At 41.3% G+C, this 22,388-nt stretch overlaps 2 long non-coding RNA genes across 2 annotated transcripts in view; one reads left to right on the plus strand and one right to left on the minus strand.

The window, feature by feature from the left end:
* On the plus strand, positions 1 to 21,263 carry LOC121667094. Its single transcript, XR_006016908.1, has 3 exons — positions 1 to 79; positions 3,759 to 3,851; positions 19,066 to 21,263. It is a non-coding gene; the product is annotated as an uncharacterized LOC121667094 (long non-coding RNA).
* Positions 19,391 to 22,388, minus strand: part of LOC121667093 — an 11,169-nt gene continuing 8,171 nt past the window's right edge. Inside the window, exon 3 of the long non-coding RNA XR_006016907.1 lies at positions 19,391 to 19,471. This is a non-coding gene — a long non-coding RNA (uncharacterized LOC121667093). The remainder of the gene's footprint in view (positions 19,472 to 22,388) is intronic.

A 22,388-nucleotide genomic window follows, 5' to 3' on the forward strand; every position in this document is an offset into this window, starting at 1 on the left:
TTTTCTAGGGTTCTGGTGGGCATGGCATTCAAACAGTTTTGGGATGATGAGTCACATATATATTGCCTCTGTATTTTTGGTAAGTTTCTTTTTCTCTTTATTTTGCTTGTATAACATTTTATATGTTATTTCTTTTTACATCTTGCAGTATTGCAATGTAACAGTAACTAAGCCTGGGTTTTGATTGGGATACAGATATATTCAGATGTCCTGCAGTGCGGGTCTCCCATCATGAATCCTCCTGGGAGGAGAGCCTTCCTCACTGTTCTTCAGTGGCTCTCATTCCAAAACTTGCACCAGGCAGGCAGCTGAGCAGAGTGCAATGTCTCGAGCAGAGTAGCTGGGACTCTGAGGTGCAAAGCCATATTTGTGTGGGAAAAGGGAAGGGAGTGGAAACCAGTCCCTGATTGCTGGCATGAAAGTACTTAAAAATAAGTTTTGAAATCTGGCTATGCAAATTCTTATCCAGTCCTTGCTAAAAATCTACCTGTCTGGGAGTCTGTAAGGACTGGCCATGGGAGCAGTATGTGAGTTCAGTTGCTCTTGTGAGCAGAACTCCTGACTTTTGGAACTTTTCAGAAAATACTGAAAAGTATTTTCATAAATTACGTGATTACATAAAGAAATCTTTTCCATTTGCACCACTACCAGCAGTAATGCAGAGACTCCTTTTTACTGCCTTTATTGAATCGAGACCTCTAGGCAATGGCAGAATGATAGGATGTGATGGATGGAGCTGTCATCAGACAGTAAACCATGGGGGTGTTACTCCTTGGGGTCTTGATGTGTGCCAAATCCCGCGGCTCCGCCCTCAGTTACCCAGCACCAGGGTAGATCTGCAGTCTGGGATCAGCCACAGTCTACTGGGGCCAGGCAGGCTGAGCTCTGCCTTGTCAGGAGGTCATGGCCTGAGTTAGGCTTCTCAGTGACCAAAGCAGCTCTCCAGCATCTGGTACCCATTACTGGATGCTGAAGACAGATGAATCTACTCTTCAGTCTCAGTTTATCTCCATCCAGTTTCCTGAAACCTTTAAGTTGTCACCTGGTTGAACCAAACCTCTCAAATGCTGCTGTCCTCCTGATGTGCTTGGTGCTGCACCTCCTCCTGCTGAGTATCTCTGCTTGGGTGCTGTCCAACTTGCTTTATTTTTTCTCAGCTGATGCATGTAAGCTAATTGGTTTCCTTGTTCATTCCGAGACGTGGGGGAAGTATCCCATCATTCTATTGCTCAGTCAAGTAACATTCAGGCACCACAAGCCAACATCTGCAGACCTGCAACCCCTTTTAGGGCCTTGGATGAAAATACTGGGGAGCAGAGAAACTGAGGAATGCAGTTAAATTGAAGATGTGGCACGGTATAGTCTCATCCAGCATGGAATAACACAGACTGAAAAAAAGAAAGTAGCATATCCTTTTGCTTAGATTTCTCTCTGGTAAGATTTACTTTCTCAGCAATGCAAATCAAATCAGATACATCCATGAGACTGTTTACTGTTTCTACCTCAAACTGGAAGGGCAGCAGGTAAGAACTGGAATATTTATTTTCTGTTTAACTCTCAGGAGCACGTCACAAACCCGGGACCTATCATGATTGAAAAACCAAGTCATTAGATAATGACAAGGAAACCCCTTTTAATAAAACATCTGTGATAAAATGTGCATGCTAACCAGAATTCTAATAGACCATGAGTCTAACTCCCTAAGCTGTAATTTGATCATGGGGTAACCTCAAGCATTTTCAGCATTTTTTCAAAAATACTTTAAACAGACTCCATTATAGGGCAAGAGCTTTTGGAGAGAGATGATGTTTTGCTTTGGCATCAAAGGAAATGTTTGATAAAACACTCACTATGGTGTAAAACATAAGCACAGTTTCAAGCTACGATGTCTGAGTTCTTTTTTGTTTCGGCCTTCCCCTCCCTCTCCCTCTTCCCCTTTGTGCCAGGTCATCAGCTCTTTCCTTTCACTCCAGTTCCTCTACTACATTTTATTCTTTTCCACTGGCTAAAGAGGGAGCAAGGCTTTGTGTTGTTATTTTGATGCTTCACCAGATGTTACCCTTCCAGGTTTCTTAGTCAGCAAAGTCCCAGACTGTCAACTGTGGGTATCCTCCCATTCCTGTTATCCCAAGAAGCCCTGGTCTCTGGGACTATGCTGATGTTAGCAAATGAGGAGAAGATCTGAAGATGATAGGAGTTGGCATGCAGCTGGTGGTTGAAATCCACCCTGTGCACATTTTAGGAGATATTGCTTTGGGCAGCTTCTAGCCTGGTCCTGTAGGGAGCAAGCAGAGCACACCTTTCAGTTTAACTCTATCTGAAAGGGGCCTGGTTTGCCTGTCCTGCTCACTGCTGGAAACCAAAACACAGGGGTGTGGAGTAGCACAAGGGCAGTATGAACTAGAATGTTAACACAGGTTTCCTTTTCCTGGTTTTGCATTTCACTCTCTGTACATTCCATTATCCCTTGGTCTGGTCAAGGAGCAGTTTTTTGTCTCCCAGGACCCATTTGAACTTAATGAGTGTCTTCCTTCCAGAAATGAACTTCCCTGGCTTACCCTTCCTTCTTCTCGCTGCTCAAATTCCAGCAGGAAGAGAAGAAGAAAAGATGCTCTTCCAGCTTGGCACTAGCCAGGAAAGTCCCATAGACCCAGCTCTGGAGCACTTGCCAGCATATATAGGCAATATCTTCACAGGCAGAAGTCCAGACACAGGACCTTATTGCTATTCCTTTTTCAAAATCATGAAGAGATTTATCAAATCTCTTGATAAAGTAGCTCTTAAAACCAGCTGCAAGGAACAAATTCCTTTCTTTAAATCTTAAATTTAACCTGATTTTAAAATATTTTTCTTCAATTTAGCCTGAATAAGGGAAGTTCATCCTTGTGTCTAGGAGTTCAGCCATAGAATGAGCCCTGGATGTACAATCTTGAGATAGGAAATAGCAAATGTCCCCACAATTAAGTATCAGTACTCTTTTCCTTGAACTATTGCACCCTGGGAATCCTCCAAGTGTCATAGCTCTAGAGTTGAACATATTTTTATTAACATTTATGCAGCAATATAAATACATGGGTTTGTTTGGGGTTTTTTTTCTGCAGCAAGTCAACACATACAACTTTTCTCTGTTGTAAATCTACCAAAAGTCCTCAGGAGACCTGGACTCACGAGGCTCTGAATCAGAGGTGCTTACAGTAAAAGCTTCTTCATGAACATAACTTGAGTGGCCTGCTCTAGTGATGTCTGTGAAATTGCTTGTACAAAGGGGAAGATTGGAGTGGTTTCACACCTTGACAGTCATTGCAGGCCTCTGTATGAAGCACCTTTTCTATTTGCTTCCTTTTCTTGCAGGCCTTCCTGTGAGGGTATTCTTCTAGCATGGATCCAAAGAGATCTTTTACATGTACAAAATCTCAGGTACCCATTTTAGATGTAAACAGCAAGATATGAAGAGTATCACAGCTACATGAAAATACAGAAAAAGGAATAAAACATTAACAATAAAACAACAAGAAGAGTCAAGGATCTTTGGGAATTGCATCTTATGTGAAAGTTACAGTGTCATCATCCTTTGTGGGTGATAGTCATACTCAGTTATTTTGCTTTTTGGAACAGCTGTTGACATCTTTTCATGTATGCCATGTAACAATTCTCTTTATATTTCTTTGACTTTTGTTTCCTGGCCACATACTGTACATGTGTACTGTACTGTGAAACAAAGCTCTCAATCCTTGAAAAGAAATTTCCTTTTCTTTCAGTTCTGCTTGTGGAATGGAAGATTTATATGCATTGAATGTTGTCTGAACAACCATTGAGTAAAATTCACCAAGTGGCACCACAGTGTAAAACCTGTAAGTATTCTCTTCAGTTGGCTTGCCCACATCCAAAGAAAATGAAGGGACAAATAAAAAGCAAAAACTTTAGCTGGAACCTCCATCTAAATAATGATTTTGTCAAAAAAAAGAATTTCCTGAATCATCGCTTTCAAACAGAGGTGCAGCCACGAGACAGGGGCAAAACCTTTGGGATAAACAGTCTCTCTCTGTGTAACCCAGAAACCAATTAGAAATATTACAATAATCAAAGCCTTAAGAAACACCAAAACCATTTGTTGCTCCATATACTTTTTCATTATAAATGCTGTCCCTTAGCAATTCTCTAGGACAAAACCTGTGCCTTTGTAGTTTAGTGAAAAACTATTAGGAATACATGAAATGAGTATGGAAAGTTACAGGTGTCCAAGCTGCCCATTCTCTTGGTATCCCTGTGGGGCCCAGGCTCTCTGTCTCTCGACTGATGTTTTCCTCTGCACAATCATATATAAAATCAGGCAGAACTTGGGTCTAAAGTACCTTTATTAGTGTTAAATTGGATTATTTAAACTGTTATCCTAACATACTTAATTTGGCATTTGTGTTTTCCTAAGAGCATGGATTTGGTTTAATTTGTCTCATTTCCTCCTGTTCCCAGCTGTCTCTAATTTTACTATCAATTTCTATACTTTTATGGTGACTCAGATAAATATTGCTAAATTACTGAGATTTCATAAAAGCCAAACAGGTAATACCATTAACCTCAGCCAGTCAAAAATAATCCTATTAAATTTCCAGTCAAATTGCCTTGTAATGAATGTGCAGTGAAACTCCCAAAAATTAACCATTTCACTGCAGATTAGTAAACCACCAAAAAACTGAGTATTCTTCTTCATCCATTGCTGTAACAGCCTGTCACCACAGAGGTGCCAGCAGCCAGTGGATGGTGATACAGGGATCTTCTGGTCTGAGGGCCACACTGGTGATTTCTAACACTAGAACCTGTGTAAATACACAGTCATATTTGCACTGCTTGTCTCTGGCCACAGGAATGGCTTTTCCAAAAGCCTTGAAGGCCAATGAAATATTTTTTTTTTTGGCTCTTTTATTAGCCTCAATGCACAAATGTTTTCCTACATTTTGCATCTTTCCCGTTCTGAAAAAATCCAAGATTTTGATCAAGATATACCTGCTCTCCTCAAGACTCTATAAAATTATTGGATTAGGAAATTGAATCAACACAAAGAATTTCCATGTGGAGATTTCTATTAGTAGCTTTGCATTTTTATTAAAGCAGGATAACTCTTAAAGCCTCAGAGGTATTGATGAGCTGAAGGGCTGAAGGAGAAGCTGGTTGGCAATTTCTGCTCTGCAGGGGTTTTCTAGGGACTGAGCTCTGGCTGATTAATCCTGGATCATGGGAGCTGCATTGCATGATGGCTGATCCAACTGGTGCCTGTCAGAGCCTCTGAATGATACAATCCCCTACAATCTGGCAAGTTTTGTTTCTTTAGGTCTCTCTTAGGGCTTAGTATCTCTTAGCATAATTGGGAAGAAACACAGCTGATGTTCATAACGTGCAGTTGTCCCCTCAAAGCCCCCAAGGCCCTGGATGATAGCTCAATGCATCAAATGACCTTCATCTTGGATGAAAAATGTGAAATAATTAGCCTGAAGAACAGCATGTCTGAGAAAATGTTCCAAATGCTCCAAATTCCCAAACCTGGCAACTACTGCCTCTTTTTACCAGGAGACCACTCATGGGTAGGGCACAATTCATGGCTGTGAAAAGCTTTTGGATCTGGGTCTGGGCCTCAGTGAGGGCTTTGCACATCCTTCCCCCCTTCCCAGTGAACTCTCCACTCCTCCTGACCCCAGGGCACTCTCCTGAAGGAACAGCTGATAAGGAGCAGGTGACAGGCTCAGATTCCAGGCAGCTGTTCCTGCTCTCTTCAGCCTTTTTTCACCCTGTTCCTAGCGTGGAGGAGCTCAGCCCTGAGCTTTAGCAGCACTGTCTGCATCTCCAGCACCTCTGAAAAAATCCAGGAGAGGGGAAAATACCTGGAAAAATAGATACATTAGGAAAGGAAGTTAAGAGAACTGCCAACAAGAAAATAAATGTACAAGGAAGGAGATGGAGAAAGAGGACTGAAAGCATGAGAGAGGATAAAAACAGATATAAAGAGTAAAAAAAAAATTAAAGGAGGAAAAACCTCAAACTGACCAAGCAAAAAAAAAAACAACAAAAAAACCCACAAAAAAACCAAACCAACTAACCAACCAACCAAACACCCCAAAAAACAAAAAAACCCCAAAAAACCCAACCAACCAAACAAAAAACCAAACCAAACAAAAAAAAACCCAACAAATAAATGGAAACATGCTGAGGAGGGGTATGAGCTACCCAGGAATTTTTTATTACACTAGTAAGGGAATTCAGCAGAGAAAAAAGCATGGGAAAGACTGATTCAGGACTCTCTCTTCCCCTAAACTGTTTATGACATGGATAATCAATGCCCAGATTGTTTCTTACAGTCTTTTTTAGCAAACACATTTTTATTTTGCTTGAATTATACCTCCATTTAACATATCTTCTATTATTATTCTTGTGGTAAGTGCTGTTAGTTGAAGACACTGCTGTGCTTTCCTTGAGTGTGATTTTTGTCTCTCTCTGATTCCTATTCAATATGCCAAACTGCAGCTGCTATTACTAGTGGAGAAATGTGGATTTGGTTAACTGCTGGAAGTAAAGCAGCAAAATCTGCCTGATGGTTGTGCCTGCAGAACGAACACACAAGGCCTCTAAAACATCTCTCTGGGATGGGAGCAACAAGGAAGAGAGCATAGTTCCAATCTATTTAAGTAGACAAGGATAGTACTTTCAAGGTACAGTGCTATCCATTTAAAGTATCCCCACCAGCCTATTAAATAAATCCTTTCTTTTAGTACACAGGGCAAAATGTACAAAACTCTCTTTTTACAACCTACAAATCATGTGCAATATCTCTGCATTCTACAGCTTCCACCATGCCCACAATGTTATTGGAGCCCAGCCCCTGTGTAGTCATTAACCAGCATCCCCCTTATCTTTCACCGTGGCTGGAAAAAAACCCACTCAATTAAATTCAGAATTTATTTTACCCGTAGAGAAACGAGCAGCTCCAAAAAATGTCGTGGTTTCCAGAAATCTGCATGTACTTAAAGTATGCAGTTCTTTAGTTTCTTGAGGGCTTCATAAACACGACTGAACTGATGAACCTCTGCAACCGAGAAATACATTTGTTCATAGCATGCAAAGGTGATGGAGAGGAGACACCAACAACTTGGCAAAGTGCTGAACAGTCAGCTGGCAAAAATCCCCACCTTTTCACTGCCTTCTGATTTTCATAAAAGTTCAGAATCCTATCTTTGGGTTTACTTCAAGAATGACAGAAGCATTCTGGTTTAATTATTTTTTTCTTTTTTCAGTTTTTAGCCTTAACAAACTTATTGGCCAGCGCATTCCTCATTGCATACAGAGAATTTGTGTACTTACTCCTCCCAGATTTATGAGTATTTTGAAACTCACATATTTAAACAAGAAAATAAAACCTGTCTGTTATGTGTCTAATGCCACAGGAACTGTCAGGGCCTTAATTCAACCTTAGTTCTGATACAACTCTGAAAAAGCGCCAGGGCCTGGTTTCTTGTAGGAGCTCTCTGCAGCTGAGAGCTGACTTGGGGAAGTGCTCAGAACCAGAAAAGGACAGCGTGACACTGTCTTCCCTGGAGCTGGACTGAGCTCAGGTATTGCCTCCTTTATGTGCTGCTGGTTTTGCTTTCACTACAGCTTCCAGGGTCCCTGCCTGACTTGAGGCTTGCCCTTGCTCCAAGCCCCAAGCAAACCTCCAGGCACAAGTGCCTAATCTAAAGAGACAAGCTTGGGAAGAATTGCTACTACACACTTGAAAATACAAGGCAGGGGAAAGTAAATCTGCTGTTTAAGGTACTATTTGACTCCTAGTTCTACCTGAGGTGATATATGAAGTCTAGGGCAGAGGAGAGAGATGAACCTTAACCTTCCATTCTAGTGCATTTAACCATAAAACTGTCATTTGTCATGGCATGTATGATGAATGCACAAATACAACTGCTTTCCACATTGTTCCTCGTGGAGGATTTTACAGCCATGACACTGCACAGGAATCAACTGGCTTGATTTAGTTCCCTACATCTGCTGTACAGCCTCCTCAGCATTGTGAGGAGCCAGCCCTGAAGGCTGACATGCCTCTTCTGAGACATCATAAAAATGCACGTTTGTGTTTGGAAAGCTTTGTGGTGGGAGGATGTCAGGGCCACTGAGATACAGATCTTTAAACAGCTTTCTGAAATCTGCTTCTGCAAAGTCTTTCTTTGCAGTATTCGAAAGCTCTCTTAAAAAGGGAGCATCAACACTGGCTGAAGTGAAGAAATTAAATTAAAGCATGTGCAATAGTAAAAAAGGAAAACCCCAAAACAAAACAGATGCCCTAGAAGGGAGCTGTGCCTCTAAGCTTTGTGAGTTTTAGACAGACTGGATATAAAGCATACTAAAGGTCTCAAAATACTTGGTGCCCTAAGGGATTAGTAGACTTTTGTCAGTAACTGTGTCACATAATTCCTGTAACACCTACAACCTTCCTGCCTTTATCCCAGGGCTGATGTGAACTTCTGAACTTCCTGGAGACAATTAAACATTTTTCTCTCTCTTCACTGGGCCAGTAGCGGAGTTCCTGATGCCTATCCTTGCCTGTCTTCCATATCTACTGTTTAGATGGAGGGGTGCTCCAGAGTGGGTTCTTTCAAGGAATCTGCCCATGCCGTGCAGCTGAATGCTTGCAGCATCCCTCCTGGCTGCTGACTGCACTTGAGAAAGGAGGGAGATATGTCACCATCCTGTGCCTGGGCCAGCCTGGCCTTGGGCAGGGCCATCACTGAGGGGAAGAGACCTGGTGGCTGAGGAGCATGGCCAGGAGGAAGCAGGTCTTGATTTAACTGCTCTGGAAGGGTTTGCTTTTTTTTATTTTCTGGAGCATAGATAGGAATGAGGAGCACTGTATTAAAATGTTAGAACTTTCCAAGAAACCATAATTAAAGGAGCAAACATCAGTCTACTCTTCCCTTTAGACTGGTACCACATGGTCATTTTGGATTTTATTCTGCTGGTCTATTTTGCTCTAGTGCCCTACCTTCTTTTACATCCAGCAGTATTTTCTTTCAGATGCTGTAGTTTAACACCTTCCCACTTCACATTATGTGGTATTCAAAGCTTTTTACATTATCTTATTGTAACTTCAAAAAAGGCAAGTTATTCTGCATGTCAAAGGAAATAGCTTCCATCTACTGCTGGGGCTGAAGGCAAAGGTTTGTAATCTGTCCTCCACTTTATTAAAAAACATAAGGCATCAACCTTCATGTAGCTCAAATACATTTCCTTATGTGGTGACAAACCATGTCTGATACCGTAGAATGAACTTGATATGAATTTCTATTCAGTGCTCTCAGCCTCCTGAATACTACTTAATTCTCCAGTGCTGTGTGATTGAACACACAGATCATGGAAACAGAATGCTTGCTCAGCCTTGCACTGTTTTGCTTTGCTCTCTCGGGGTGTTTTGTCGTGATATTTTTTCCTTCCCGTGCCTGAGGATTGAACATTACCTTCCATGAACAAGAAGAATTTAACTCTCAGACCTGCCTTTGGTCCCAGGATTGCACAGCAATTTGTCTTGGCAATAGCTCAGCAAATGTCTCAGCAGCCACCCCAAGCTCTCTTTACATACATAAGTAGAGATGTAGAAAAACTAGAAGCCTTGATGCATCCGAGATTTCTGGTTTGGACTGTCCCCAGGGGCCTTCTGTGGTGGTGGCATGAGGGCTCTTGTGTCACTGCTTAGTCCAGGGTCTCAGTGACACCCATGACTTGGTGACATCCATGTTCCATCTCTTGGCTCTCAGGGATACATGACTTGCTAGTCTCGATATCATTAGGTTTTTGACATGAAGTACTTAGGGCCAGAGACCTGGGACACGTGCCTCGGGATTTAGAGCAGATATTAAAAAATGAAGGAAACCAAACGATTTTATGTGATTGGGACAGAAGCTGGAGAAGAGTTGGAGGTTAATAAGGGAAAGAGATTTTCTGTTCAAGGACAAGGCTCTTATTTCTCAAGTGAATCCAAGCTATAAGCTTTTCTATAGCAAATCTCCAACTGTGTACATTTATTTCTGAGCTACCTGCCTGGTAGGTTTGGTTTTAGCAGTTACAGCTGGCCTAGAGGAATGTGAGGCATGGACAATTTACAGGGTATCAGTGCCCATGTCTCTTTCAGGTGCTGGGATTGGAGAATTGTTTTATGTTAGAGAGGATAGAATTTCTGCATTCTCTGCCATGCCTTGTGCAGATTAAAGGGAAGATAACCTGTCCGATCATCATTCTACGCTCAAAAGCATAACTGGAATAATCCATGACTGTAGGTTCCGTAAGTCTCAAGGAGATCTGTAGAGGAAACAAATGACCCACAGTAAAAATGGATAATACTTCACAAAATTGGTACCTGGGAGCCATGTGGCTAAACTAGCAGTAAAAATGACCCATTCTTTTCAACATGAATTTGGTTCTCTGTGGAAGTATAGAAAAGAGATTTTTATGCTGTTTTACCACCTGCTCCTCATCCCTGGGATCTCTGCATTCAGTTTTGATTTATGAGGGAAAGTGGGGGGAATGAGATGAATTTTAACTGGCATATATCAAGATTATAGTGATTTGGGGGTTTTTTTCTCCCAGGGTATGTATTTTTTAAAATCTATTTTTGTAAAATAGCAAAATTTTTACTTCTTGTAAAGCCGGAGAATTTTTGGTTACTCCTCTTCCAATGTTTTGTAACTGTGCCTCTGTCAAGCATCACTTTTGCTAAAGAATAAAAGCAAGTTGTTTGATATATGGTGGGACTTGTCAGCAGATAATTTGATCATAGGTCAGCTCAAGTGTTACAGTAATTTCTTTCTTATTTATGTTAATAACTTGTACGAATGTGTACAACTGTGCCCATGGGTGTATTCAATACTCTCAAAAAATGTTAATTTAACTGCTCTGGCATCAGACATGCTGGGCAACAGTGGAGTAATTTTGCCATTGCTCTTCAATATGGGAAAGAGTATGCTGAACCCATTATAAGGTCGTTAAAAAATAGGAATAATATTTTGGCAGGTTTAAAAAAAAAAAAATAGTCTCACCCTTATGGAAAGTGAGGAGCCTCAGTGTGCAATTTGCCCTCAAAACTTAGGTCAATGAACTGCACACTTCAGTCACTGTGGAGCAATAACACCAAAGTCTATTTATCAGTGCCCCCCAGGAGGAAAAAGTAGGAATGTTTTAGAGTCAAAGTGTTGCAAATGGGATCCAAGCTCTCCATGTGGGGGGAAAAGAAATTCAGTTATGCATACTGTGAGTATATTTTCCTGTTTAGAGCTGAGAAATTACATGTACAGTTTTTAGAGAGCATCTTTTCTGGACCCAAACTCGTTAAGAGGGATAAAAATGGAGATGAAAAAGGCAAAAGAAATAAATAGAAAACTCTGTTTCTGTGGATGTAACTAGATTAGCTGCCATTGAGTTTAATGACTGATATTTTTAGGCAATCTGGGAAATTTGGATATAATTGACATAAGGACTCAATCAGTGGTTAACACCCCTGGTCTTTGGAGATAAAATTAGGTGCAGGTTCTTTACAGAAAACTTTGTGAAAAAATACTATTGAAAATTCTACTGAAATGTTTTATCTCTTCTATAAGTTTTATTATAAAGACTTTTTGTTATAAACTCTCTGTTTATTACTAAACCTTTCCTATACTGTGGTCTTAATGTAAAGCTTATCGTTTAAATTTTCAACTCAAACTGCATGTCAGGGGTAATTATCATTTTTTAGGTCTTGTGAATAGAGATGTCTAGTGAATTGGAAGAGCAGAGTCTTTATAAAGACTTGGTTTTAAATACAAAATCATTGTGTGTTTTCCCAAACCCCCCACTTTTTCTCACAGTAATGAAGTTTTTAATATTTCTCATTAAAAACATCCTGACGGCTAGAAAATACTCTCCCAATCAAGAGGTCAGGAAAATGAGAGAGAAAGAATGAAGAGCTCCTGCCCTGGAGATGCCTCTGTAGGTACTAAAAATACAGCAGGCCTCTGGGGTATTTTGTGACTAAAATCTGCTTTTGAACCTTCTTAGTGAAAGTCTTGTCTAACTCCAAACTAAATTTGATTTGAAACCATATCAAAGAAAGTATTTTTAAGAAATGTTGTTTTTCCTTCCATCCTTCCATATCAAGAGAATGTGGACTGCATGTCAGAAATGGAAGTCCAGGGTGGAGAATATATAAAATTTACAGAAGTGTCTTTTCTGGAGAATAGTGCCTCTTGTGTTACTCTTTTTTTTTGGCTGTGAAAATTATGATACAGACTCAGTATTTAAGCAAGCACCTTTGCTGGAGAGTTTTTATATCATGGGGTTTTTGTCTTTAAAATGAGAAAAGCTTTAAAATTATCCAATTTCAAAATTCTATCATCTTTGAACAAGCTTAGAATTCTAGTTCTCCCTAGTGTCCCTTCCTTTTCTTTTTAATATACGTGACACCTATATATATGCTATTCTTTCAAACTCTCTATAGTAAATATATGATATTTTTTACATTAATATTAAATCAAAATCATTTTGGACACTGGCCTTTGCACTGTCCCTCATATGCACCTGGAATTACTTAATTATTGTAGAGAGAGATATTTTACTTGAAAAATGGCTAAATACAAGAGCATTAAACTATACTAAAAAATAATAAATTCTATTTAGCCTGTTTGTTTAGACAGCTGTGCTTCTGAATGGTTTCTTAGCATGGATAGGAGGCTTCCCAAGGCATGAGTTACTGCCCAAGAGGTGTGGATTTTGATCCACAGTTCTGGATGTGCTCCAAATGGCACTGTTTGATCAGAGGAACGAGCTATTATTTATAAGAGAGAGCTGAGTGTAGAGAAGTTTCAGGATGAATGAAACATCTATTTCAGGGGTGTATAGTTCCTGAGTTACATTTGAAAGAAAAAAACCCGAGTTTATACAATAAAACAGGGCAATTTGTATTTTCACAGTTATAGCTAAGGACTCTTCCATAGTCTTTGAACAAGCAGTTGGATTTAGTCCTGGCACAGCCCTGGTTGTTGGCTTGCAAAGATCTTGTCCTTGGGGAGATCATTCCACACTTCAGCGTTTCTTCCAGCTGGTTCTGGTCCCACAGTCCCTGTGGTTCATCTGGATTTCTGCTTTTCCAGAGGACCCAATGTGCACTTTTTCCTGTGTACTGGTTTGGTGGCTAAAGAAACAGGGCAATTCATGCAGCTGGTGCCCTTGGTGTGACCTGGGGATCCTTGTTCACACAAACCCCTGTTCCAGCTTCCTCAGGCTGGCATGGAATTAGCTAAATAATAACAAAGTCCCACAGATTCATTGCAGGACCTAATTCAAGTCTAATTTACTCCTTTATTGATCTTATTTGGTGTAGTTATCTTTAAAAGTCAGGTCCCTATTTTGGATATAAAAACCTCATCCTTCATAGTTTTTCTATCTTTGCTCCTGCTTCTTTATCACCATTTATCTTTATCAGTTTCTGTGGCATTATGTCCAGAACAGTGCACAACAGAGGAACGAATCCAGTCTGTGATGAGAGAGTGAATTCCATCACGCATGGATGCAAAAATTAACAAAATCATTTGTTCACTCTCAGCATTTCTCACTTTTAATGCTGTATTTTTTAAGATTGTGTGTTAAATCTTTATTCTAGCTTTCAGAAACATAGTGTTTTCTCTATTTTTTCTCTTTCTTTTTTTACAAGACACAGTGTGCAAGATCCATACTATACATATGAGAAGAAGGGTAATGCACACAGAGGGAGTTATCATTCTAAAAGCAGGATGTCTGTTTGCTCTGTCCAATTAGCATTAACATTATGCTGCTTTAAGTGCTAATGAACGAGAACTGAAATTTCTAATTGTGATGAGACCTTCTACAAGAGGATAGGTAAATAGTGAATATTAAAGGAAAATACAATGTTACCTTGCACCTGAAGTCTGCTTACTATTATTATTGGGCATGTTAATAGTCATCATCATTTATCCAGCCACATATTCTCTTTTTCTCGAATGACAGAAAACTACTTCCTCCACTATATGAAGAAAAGACTTGTAGGGCACCTACTCCTGTCCTAATGCTCTTGCTGTGAGTTAAAACCAGCTAAATGTAGATTCTGTGCTGCCCTGTGCTTTAGGGCCTCAGCCAGCTGTGGCTGATGAGTAGGATAGAGCAAAACCCTTACCAACAGCTGACAAGATTGGAGGTTAATTGCAGTCCTTAAAGGAAAATTGTGACTCCTGTCCAGTTCTGGAGTCTTGAAAAAGATCCTCCAAGACTTCTTGCTTTTTACTGTCTCTTCTGCTCTTTTTTTTAATCTCAGGAGATTGTTGTGGGGTTTGGTGGTTTTAGTTTGGCAGAGTGACATTTTCCTCAATCCTTTTGGATCTTGCATCAGTCCTGAGGACAGTCTGCTGCAGGATCCAGATTATCCATTGAACAAATAAGCACCAAACTTGATAACATCAAGACAAAGAAACACAACTTAGCAGAAACTTACGCATGATAATTTTCAATAGAAATCCAGGACAGTCAAACAGACTTGATATTGAATTTTAGAGTACCCAGAAATTAGGTGCCTTGCCCCTTTACTATTAATAGATCTGTCAGACTTTAAAACATTCAGATGAAGCACCAGTGTTAATTAATAGCTATGTGCTATTTATTCCAGCTCCTCCACTAGAAACATTGGCAGTCTTTGAGAGAAACAGGAAAAGTTCTATTTTTAAGGCAGGACTGTGACAGAGGGTGGTGCGTGTCCAACACAGAGGGACTGGGGCTGTGCATGGCTGATGGCAAGCTGGGACAAAGGTTCAAGCAAGAGGCCTGGGGACAGCTTGGGGAGCAAGACTAAGGAAGAAGCAGGAGCTGGAGTTATGGTTTAGTCAGCGAATACTCAGCTTAACTACCAGGGAAGCAAATAGGCCCGGTGCTAGGGCTAAAAGGGGGGAGAGGCACACAGAGCTCAGGGCAAAGCAGTACCACCCCTTCACAGCAGCGTGTGGTGCCAGATCTTGAGCTGCTGTTCAGGAGCACAGCGACAAACCCGGGGCACAGCACAGCACAGCCAGGCCTTCTGCAGCTGCCCTCGCTCCTTACGCTTGGAACTTGTAATCAACAGCCAAAGGTCCCAACAGGCAAATAACATCACTGTAAAGTGCATCAGCTGGCAGATTCCCCAAATAACCTTCTTCACCACAGCTGAGAGGGCAGAAGAATGGATTTCAAGGGTGTTTATTGGATGTATTCATGCTTTCTTCTCCTAGGGTAGTCAACACCTTTAGAAAAATTCAGTGTTTACACACCGAAAGGGCTTTCTGATGCAAAGCAGCTGTGGTAGTATGAACTAAGCATTCACCTTTTTCTCCTGGCAGTTTAACCTAAAAGTCAAATATTTAAGGCACAGAATGTTGTGTTTGTAATTGTGCAGCCCAGCTAGATGTTTCTACTAGCATAGTACACTGGCTAACAAAACCTCCTGTGAAGAGACATACAGACATCAGAATGAATTACCACCTGTGTTCACTGAGCTGATACCTGCCAGAAATGCTGCTCTCTGTGAAGGTATTAGTTGTCATTTTGGGGAAATTAAGTCTCAAAGGCAGGAGCTCGAAGCTCATCTGATGTTGGTATCTCCCTGTTGAAGGGTATTGAAAAAAAAACTAAAAGGGAAAAAAAAAAATCTCCTCTTATTCATGAGGAATCCAAGAAATTGAAAGAGTTAATGGCTGGATCTGCTGTCCCTGGAATTGCTGGAACAGCTCATTGTTGGTCCAGCTGAGCAGGAGTCAGGTCCTGTGTGACTCATGCAAGATACTGAATGGGCCCAGTATTGTCTAAAATTGATTCTTGCACTACTTCTTCCCTCTGCTCTCGGGCTAAAGGGACGGTTCATTTCTGATGAAATTGCCCTACTTCCCAGCCTGCTCTCAACCACCCCTGGAAGCCCTGCTTCTCTTAGCTTGCTGCCATGTGCTGCAAATCTAATGATTTACAACATTAAAAATTACAGCCTCCATGATTCACGTTGCTGATGCTCTTATATTAATGTCTAATCACTGATACACATTTTACAAAAAGTTGACAAATACGTCAGGTTATTGAGGCTCATTTTAGCTTTGGCTATGGGTGATTTAATACAGAAGGAAATCAGGTTAGGGAAAGCTCTGAATATGTATTTTCCAGGGGGAACAAAAAAAAAAAAATAGTCTTTTCTCGCCTCCTCTCACTGCTTCTCAGTCATCGAGAGAGAAAGAAATGATGAAAATGACACATGAGCTGCTGCAAAGCCTAAAAATAAGACAGCTTTTATTTTATATTTGGAAAGGGAGATTAGTTTGTTCTGTGGCTATTTTTCCTTTTTCTGTTTTTTTAATCTCTAAACAAGGTGGCATTTAAAGTAGACACTCACCACATCAAAAGAGGCAAACAAATTTATTGCATTTTATTGCTGGTGAGGTGGATAATGGGAAAAGATGTGAAAAGTGAGGGAGAGTGTGGGAAGTGGGGGCACTTACAGGGAAATGCATTTGTGTGGGTTGGGTTTAGCAGTTTGAGACAGAGAAGTACTTAGACAAATTGCTTTGCATTTACACAGAAATGAAGAATAGCCCTTGTCTTGAAAGGGATTACATATGAGCCATTCTTGAAGCTGGTATTAGGTAGGCAGGACTGAGGATGCTGCTGGCAGGAGACAATGTGGAAGTGCTAATTAAGGCCAGAGCAAATGGGTAACCTTCCAGGTCAGTAACACAAAGGTCCTGAGGTTAAAAAAAGAGGACAACTGACTGCTGAGAGACTTTATTTTTTCTTTTCTAAACTAAAAAACGTAAATCCTGCGCCTTACAAAGAGTTTTGACATTGGCCTCAGACACAAACTGCAGAAATAAAAAAATAAAAGCCACCGAGTTCATGCTTTGAAGTTCACTAGGATTAGCCACACAAGAGCAAATTCCAGGAAGAGAAGGTAATCAAAATGCAGGCAAGCAATTAGATCTGCATATTAAGTATGAAAATACACAGTGCTGGGTTGCATATTAAGTAAGTGCAGTAACCTTGTGCTTCTGGAGCTGCTCAATGAGGTTACTGTGCAAAGGAGCTCATAGGACTCACCTCCTGAGGGGAAAACTGCTTTTCTTTGGCTATAACCATGGATATGGTGCTGAAAATGCCCTTTGTGTTCGATCTTATCAGCAAGGGGGCTGGGGACAGTGGGCAGCAGTGAGCCCTGCCCCACCTGGGGAAAGCCAGCCACGTGTGGTGGGCACGAGGGGGACCTTGGGCAGGACTGTGTGAGGCACATGGGGTGAGGGGCTGCCCTTGGGGTGCTGCCAGCCAGCCAGGCTGCATGAGACATTCCTGAGCCAGGGGCTTGGAGAGGTGTGCAGGGCAGAAGCTCACACCATGCTTGACTCATGACTCCACTCTGAGCAACAGACAGGGAATTTTAAAATTTTTGTTACTGTAGTGGGCTTTTACTGCTGTAGAAGGAGCCCATTCTAATTTTGGAAACCAGTGCTTCCTGAACAAACTACATGTTATCTGTAATTATTATTAGATTTTTTCCTTCTCTCTGAGGACCGAGATTTTCAAGAGCCTGTGCATTGCATTGGGCCCTCCCTGCTCTCTGCTTTTCCTCACTGGCAGTGACCACAGAGCTGGGAAAAGGTGTGACCATCCAGGCACTGACCCAGGTGTCTTGCTGTTCATCACTGCAGTCACAACTCATGCGTGTCTGAGGTTAGCATTACCTCAGCTGTAAGGTTTCAGCATGGAGCTGCTGCCCTGTGCCCATCTCCTGTCCCTGAAGGTCTGTGCACACTCACTAAAAGCCAGATGTTGATAACCCCCATATCAGAGGCTTAGATTGTCCAAGGTTCCTAAATGCTTCTGTTGGTTAGGACTCAAAGGCAAGCCATGAACTCCTGGCTTGTTGGTTCAGTAGCTGCTTTCTAAAATCCTGTGGAGTTCCAAGGGAGATTTATCCTCACCTTCTCAAGGGAGATCACTGTTCTGTAGTGAGAAACATGAGCACAACACAAGTTTGAGATCATCTGACAGTATGGCACACATACAATAAAATAAATGCCTGTCTTCCTGGTCTTCCTATCCTTAATTTCTCTGTCTACCTCTAATCCTTCCATTTATAAAAGCCTCCTGAAGATGAGGTAACTCACTCATTCAAAGTGGTGGTTTTTGTTGTTTCTTTAAGGAGCTTGATATTGCGGGAGGGAAAGAAAGGAATAAGCAAAGGATGAGAAGAATGACCACCTCTAAGGCAAGAAGTTTACTATTTCATGAGCCAGACAAAATCATTTTGGATGAGCATCAAACATATAACACAGCCGTTTTATTGTTCTCTTTGTCCCCTAAAACAGCATATTTGAGAAACTGTCCCTTTAAATCTACTCTTAAGTGTCCCACTTCACCAAGCTGAAATTTGCTGTGTTTATCAGCCCTGTGTGTTGGCGTGGATGTCAGAAATATGCAGGTGATGTCATTTTTCATTCCCTCACCCAGGGTTTAATTGACAATATCATTCCACATCCCTCCTCCCACCCTTCTTCCACCTCTTCAGTTTAAACCTTGTTCTCCTAGGCCTTTTGGGCCAACACTCTTCAAAAATGTGTTACCTTCATCATTTTAAGTTTTCTCTAAGGCAGGGAATTTTCATTACTCCATTTTTACATCATGCTTGGTATGGAGATGAAAGAAATGTCCAATATGAATTTACTGTAGTAACCCTATCTACCAATAATTGGCACCCAAAATGAAGAGAGAGCTCACTATTGAAGAGAGAGCTCACTATTGATCATAGAATCTGGCCATTAGTATACTTTGAATTATGAAGATTTGTTGCCTTCATTTTATTATCTTTTTAATAAAACATATGCTTTCTGAATTATCTCTTCTGAATAAAATTTGGTGTTGGAATGTCTATTTTTATATAGCCATATTAAATAAATCATGGCAATAAGTGCTTGGGTATTTTATCATACCTTTAATCAATTCAGCAAAGATTCCAAGGTAAACAGTAAGTTTTCCCTTTCTTCCCCCCAGTGGGATACATCATTACTAGAGGAAGTGCAAATTTAAAAAAGAAGTGGTTGGAAGATACATTAAAAATAAAAAAGGCAGGAACTCAATTTCATTGACAGAAGAAAGGTCGCAGTGGCCTGGCTCCTCTCTTTTCAAAGGATCTTCCTGCTCCTCACATCTGAGGGGCTCTTCTGGGACGAAAAGCCCCAAGACCAGCAATGATCCATGGACTCCACATAGATAAGTGTCCCTGGGACTGTCCTGGGAACCAAAAGTCAAGCTGTGAGGCAAAGCTCTTCCTCTGCTTTCTCTTCAGCCAAGTGAATGGGAACACTGATGTATTCAGCTCTTTTCTTGTCCCCAGCTTCCTCTGACTCATCAACGGAGATGCAAACAAAACCACCTCCACATTCCAATGGAGCTGTGCCTGGGAGGTAACAGGTAATATCTAAGGTACTGGAGTAACTCGGGACCATAAGCCAGCCCTTTCAAAAGCCAGGCTTTCAGGCTTCTGAAGCTCAGGCAAAGCCACAGCCTAGCCTGTAGTCCTATGACCTAGCTTAACCTCCCTCATTATAGTTACAGTACAGATAGTTGCCTGGGATTAGTTACTGAGTCAATTAATGAGATAAAGTGTGAGTGAGAGTATATTGGATAATTCAGAGGTTGAAAGGCTATATTGAAACACATCTGGTGATAATTAAGTTTAACTGTACAATTTTATCTGGCCAAACATAATTACTTGCAACTAAATGTATGTCATTGCAGCTGATTGACACACACACTGGATAGCCATGGCAAGCAGAGGACAAGGCTTAGGTCAATTGCAGGGAAAAGTTAAAAAGCATCCTTACAGGGAAGGGAGGGGGACAAAAAAAAAAAAGTTATTGGCAATTAACTTCACACAGGGTTTAAGACCCATTTTTAATAAAAAAAGTTTTTTCCCAACCTAGAGCAAGATTTTCTTTTATTTTCTTCTGGACTGTCTGTTCTGTCAGGTTAAATGCAGGTGTACCACAAAGTTATAGTGATTACAGTTTAGTCCTTTATTGTGACTAATGCTATGGAAGGAGTTACTGAAAAGAGGCAGGAAAACGGTGGGTTTAGTGTGGGCATGACAGGAATCAGTAGAAGTGTCTGATGGAATCCACAGGAGCTGGTGATTTGCCAGTGTTAAACAAATGCTGAAGCTGGTTAGTTTTTGTCTAGAACTGCTGCCCATGTGTCCTGCTTCACATATTGCTATCTTCTCCAAACAACAAAAATCTCCTTGAAATGTTATTGGAGTTGACCCTGAGATTAACTCGGTTCGAGCCTGGTGCTAATAATGCCAAGGTTGTAGATTCAATCCCTGTATGGGCCACTCACTTTAGAGCTGGACTTGAAGGTCCTTATGGGTGCCTTGCAACTCAGAATATTCTGTGATTCTGTGAATAGTGTTTGTAATCACTACTACTTTCATCGTCTCACCTCTCCTTGTACTGCTGTACTGACCTATTACTCCAGAAGGGTTGCAGCTGCACAGCCCTGTGTTTGTGGGTGTCTGGCACAAATAAACTTGAAGACTTGCTCCAGAATTCATCATTGAAGAAAGGAAATTCTTAACTGAAAATTGCTTTTCACTTCATTTTTCCTTGCCAGGAAAGGCTGACTTCCCACAGGCGCCGTAATTCAGTGCGGGCTCTACAAGGATGCCAGTTTTACTGAAAATTCAATCTCTTTACTACAATAGAAGGCCAGCTGAGCTGCCATCCACATCAGCACTCAACTAACCCAGTGCCAATAGTGTGTGATTCATTGATTATTGTCAAATGAACTTTCTCTTCTAACTTCAGAAAAGAATTAGACCGAGATGAAACTCACTGTAAGGGCAGCTGAGCAGACTTAGCTGTAATGATGAAAAGGAATGATTACAACTCTCAGTTGCACCAAGAAGCACTTGGGCCTATGCTGCTTTTACTTAAATATTATTTAGACTTCTGCAATTTTGTTTACAGCATATCTCAACAGAAGGTGCCATATGGCAGTAGAGGAGTGGGTGCTAATAAGAGCACATGTGAGACAACTGTGCCTCTGTGGACCCCCTTCCCAGCCATCCCAGTAGCACTCCAAGTTGAGACTTTAGCCTGGAGGCAACTGAAGTTTGCTAAAGACTTTTCCTGGTTTCAGCTCAGGTGTTTGGGTGGCCATCTGACACATTAATAAATTAATGAACTTTAGGATTATTCCCAGCCTGTGTTTTTTAGGAAGATGTATCACCAGGATGCTGTGATACTGTTAATCACTGCAGAGCACCTGAAGGCTTTGGATCTGGGATTTTCACTGCAGGTAATGATGCAGGTCTGTCTGCACTGAGCTCCTCGCCCCCTTTTAGGTCACACAGCTGATGCACAGTGATGAGACTGGGCTGGTGGCTGGAATTGCACCCTGGCAAGCCACGGGAAAGCCTGGGACACTCTGTCCCCAGCCCTTCCTGCAGCACAGGAAACAGCTGGGTTGACACTGCCAGCACTGGCCTTTGCTGCTGCTTAATTTCCCATTTCAATCTCTTGCTTGCTGGCTGTGCCCTCGCCTTTGCTGGGGTCTGTGCTGAAGCACAGCCTTTGTTTTCTGTTCCTCAGAGCCCTCCAGGTGCAGTGCCCAGGTATTGCACACATGTTCCTGAGATACTCCACCCATCAGTCTGACTGAGGAGAGCTCTGTGACCTCTGTGTTTGCCAGGGCTTGAAACCATCCTTTAACAATGTTGATCCTGTTGGAGGCTTTACTGGGTGCATTCTGCACACACACAATGATGGAAATATTTCATCATTTTTCAAGGAAGGAGGAATTCAGAATGGCAATAAATCAACATCCAATGGAATGGATATTGATTCATTTCCTCACCTTTGGAATGAATACCTCCCCCCCAGCAAAAAGCTATGAAGGGGAAGCCACTGTTCATCTCAAACAAGCAGGGCTCAATAAATCTTGATCCTGCTAAAAGATAGTTCTGAGAGGAGCCCAGGTAAAAACAGCTTAGCATTCCTGCTACCAAACATGACTTTACCTTTCTCTTGTACTGTTGGATCTACTACTTGGGCTGTGTTTTTTAATGACAAATTACTTAAATGTGGAACGAAATTCTCATTTTAATAGCAAAACTGTATTCATAATCTTCCATTTGTGTTATTTATTCAGGGGAATTCCACATTTCTCTCACTGAATATCTGACTTTGACATATGGCAGCACCACAGGTCAGAGAGTGCTTTAAGAGCTTCTAGCAGAGTATCTCTGGATCAAGCACTCTGGTAGGGCTGGAATACACAAAGTACTGAGCAAGCCTATGGGTACTTGTTTTGCT

Source organism: Corvus kubaryi, unplaced genomic scaffold (assembly GCF_017639235.1).
Source record: "Corvus kubaryi isolate FWS band 111438036 unplaced genomic scaffold, C.kubaryi_AGA036_p1.0 37357, whole genome shotgun sequence".
NCBI lineage: Eukaryota > Metazoa > Chordata > Aves > Passeriformes > Corvidae > Corvus > Corvus kubaryi.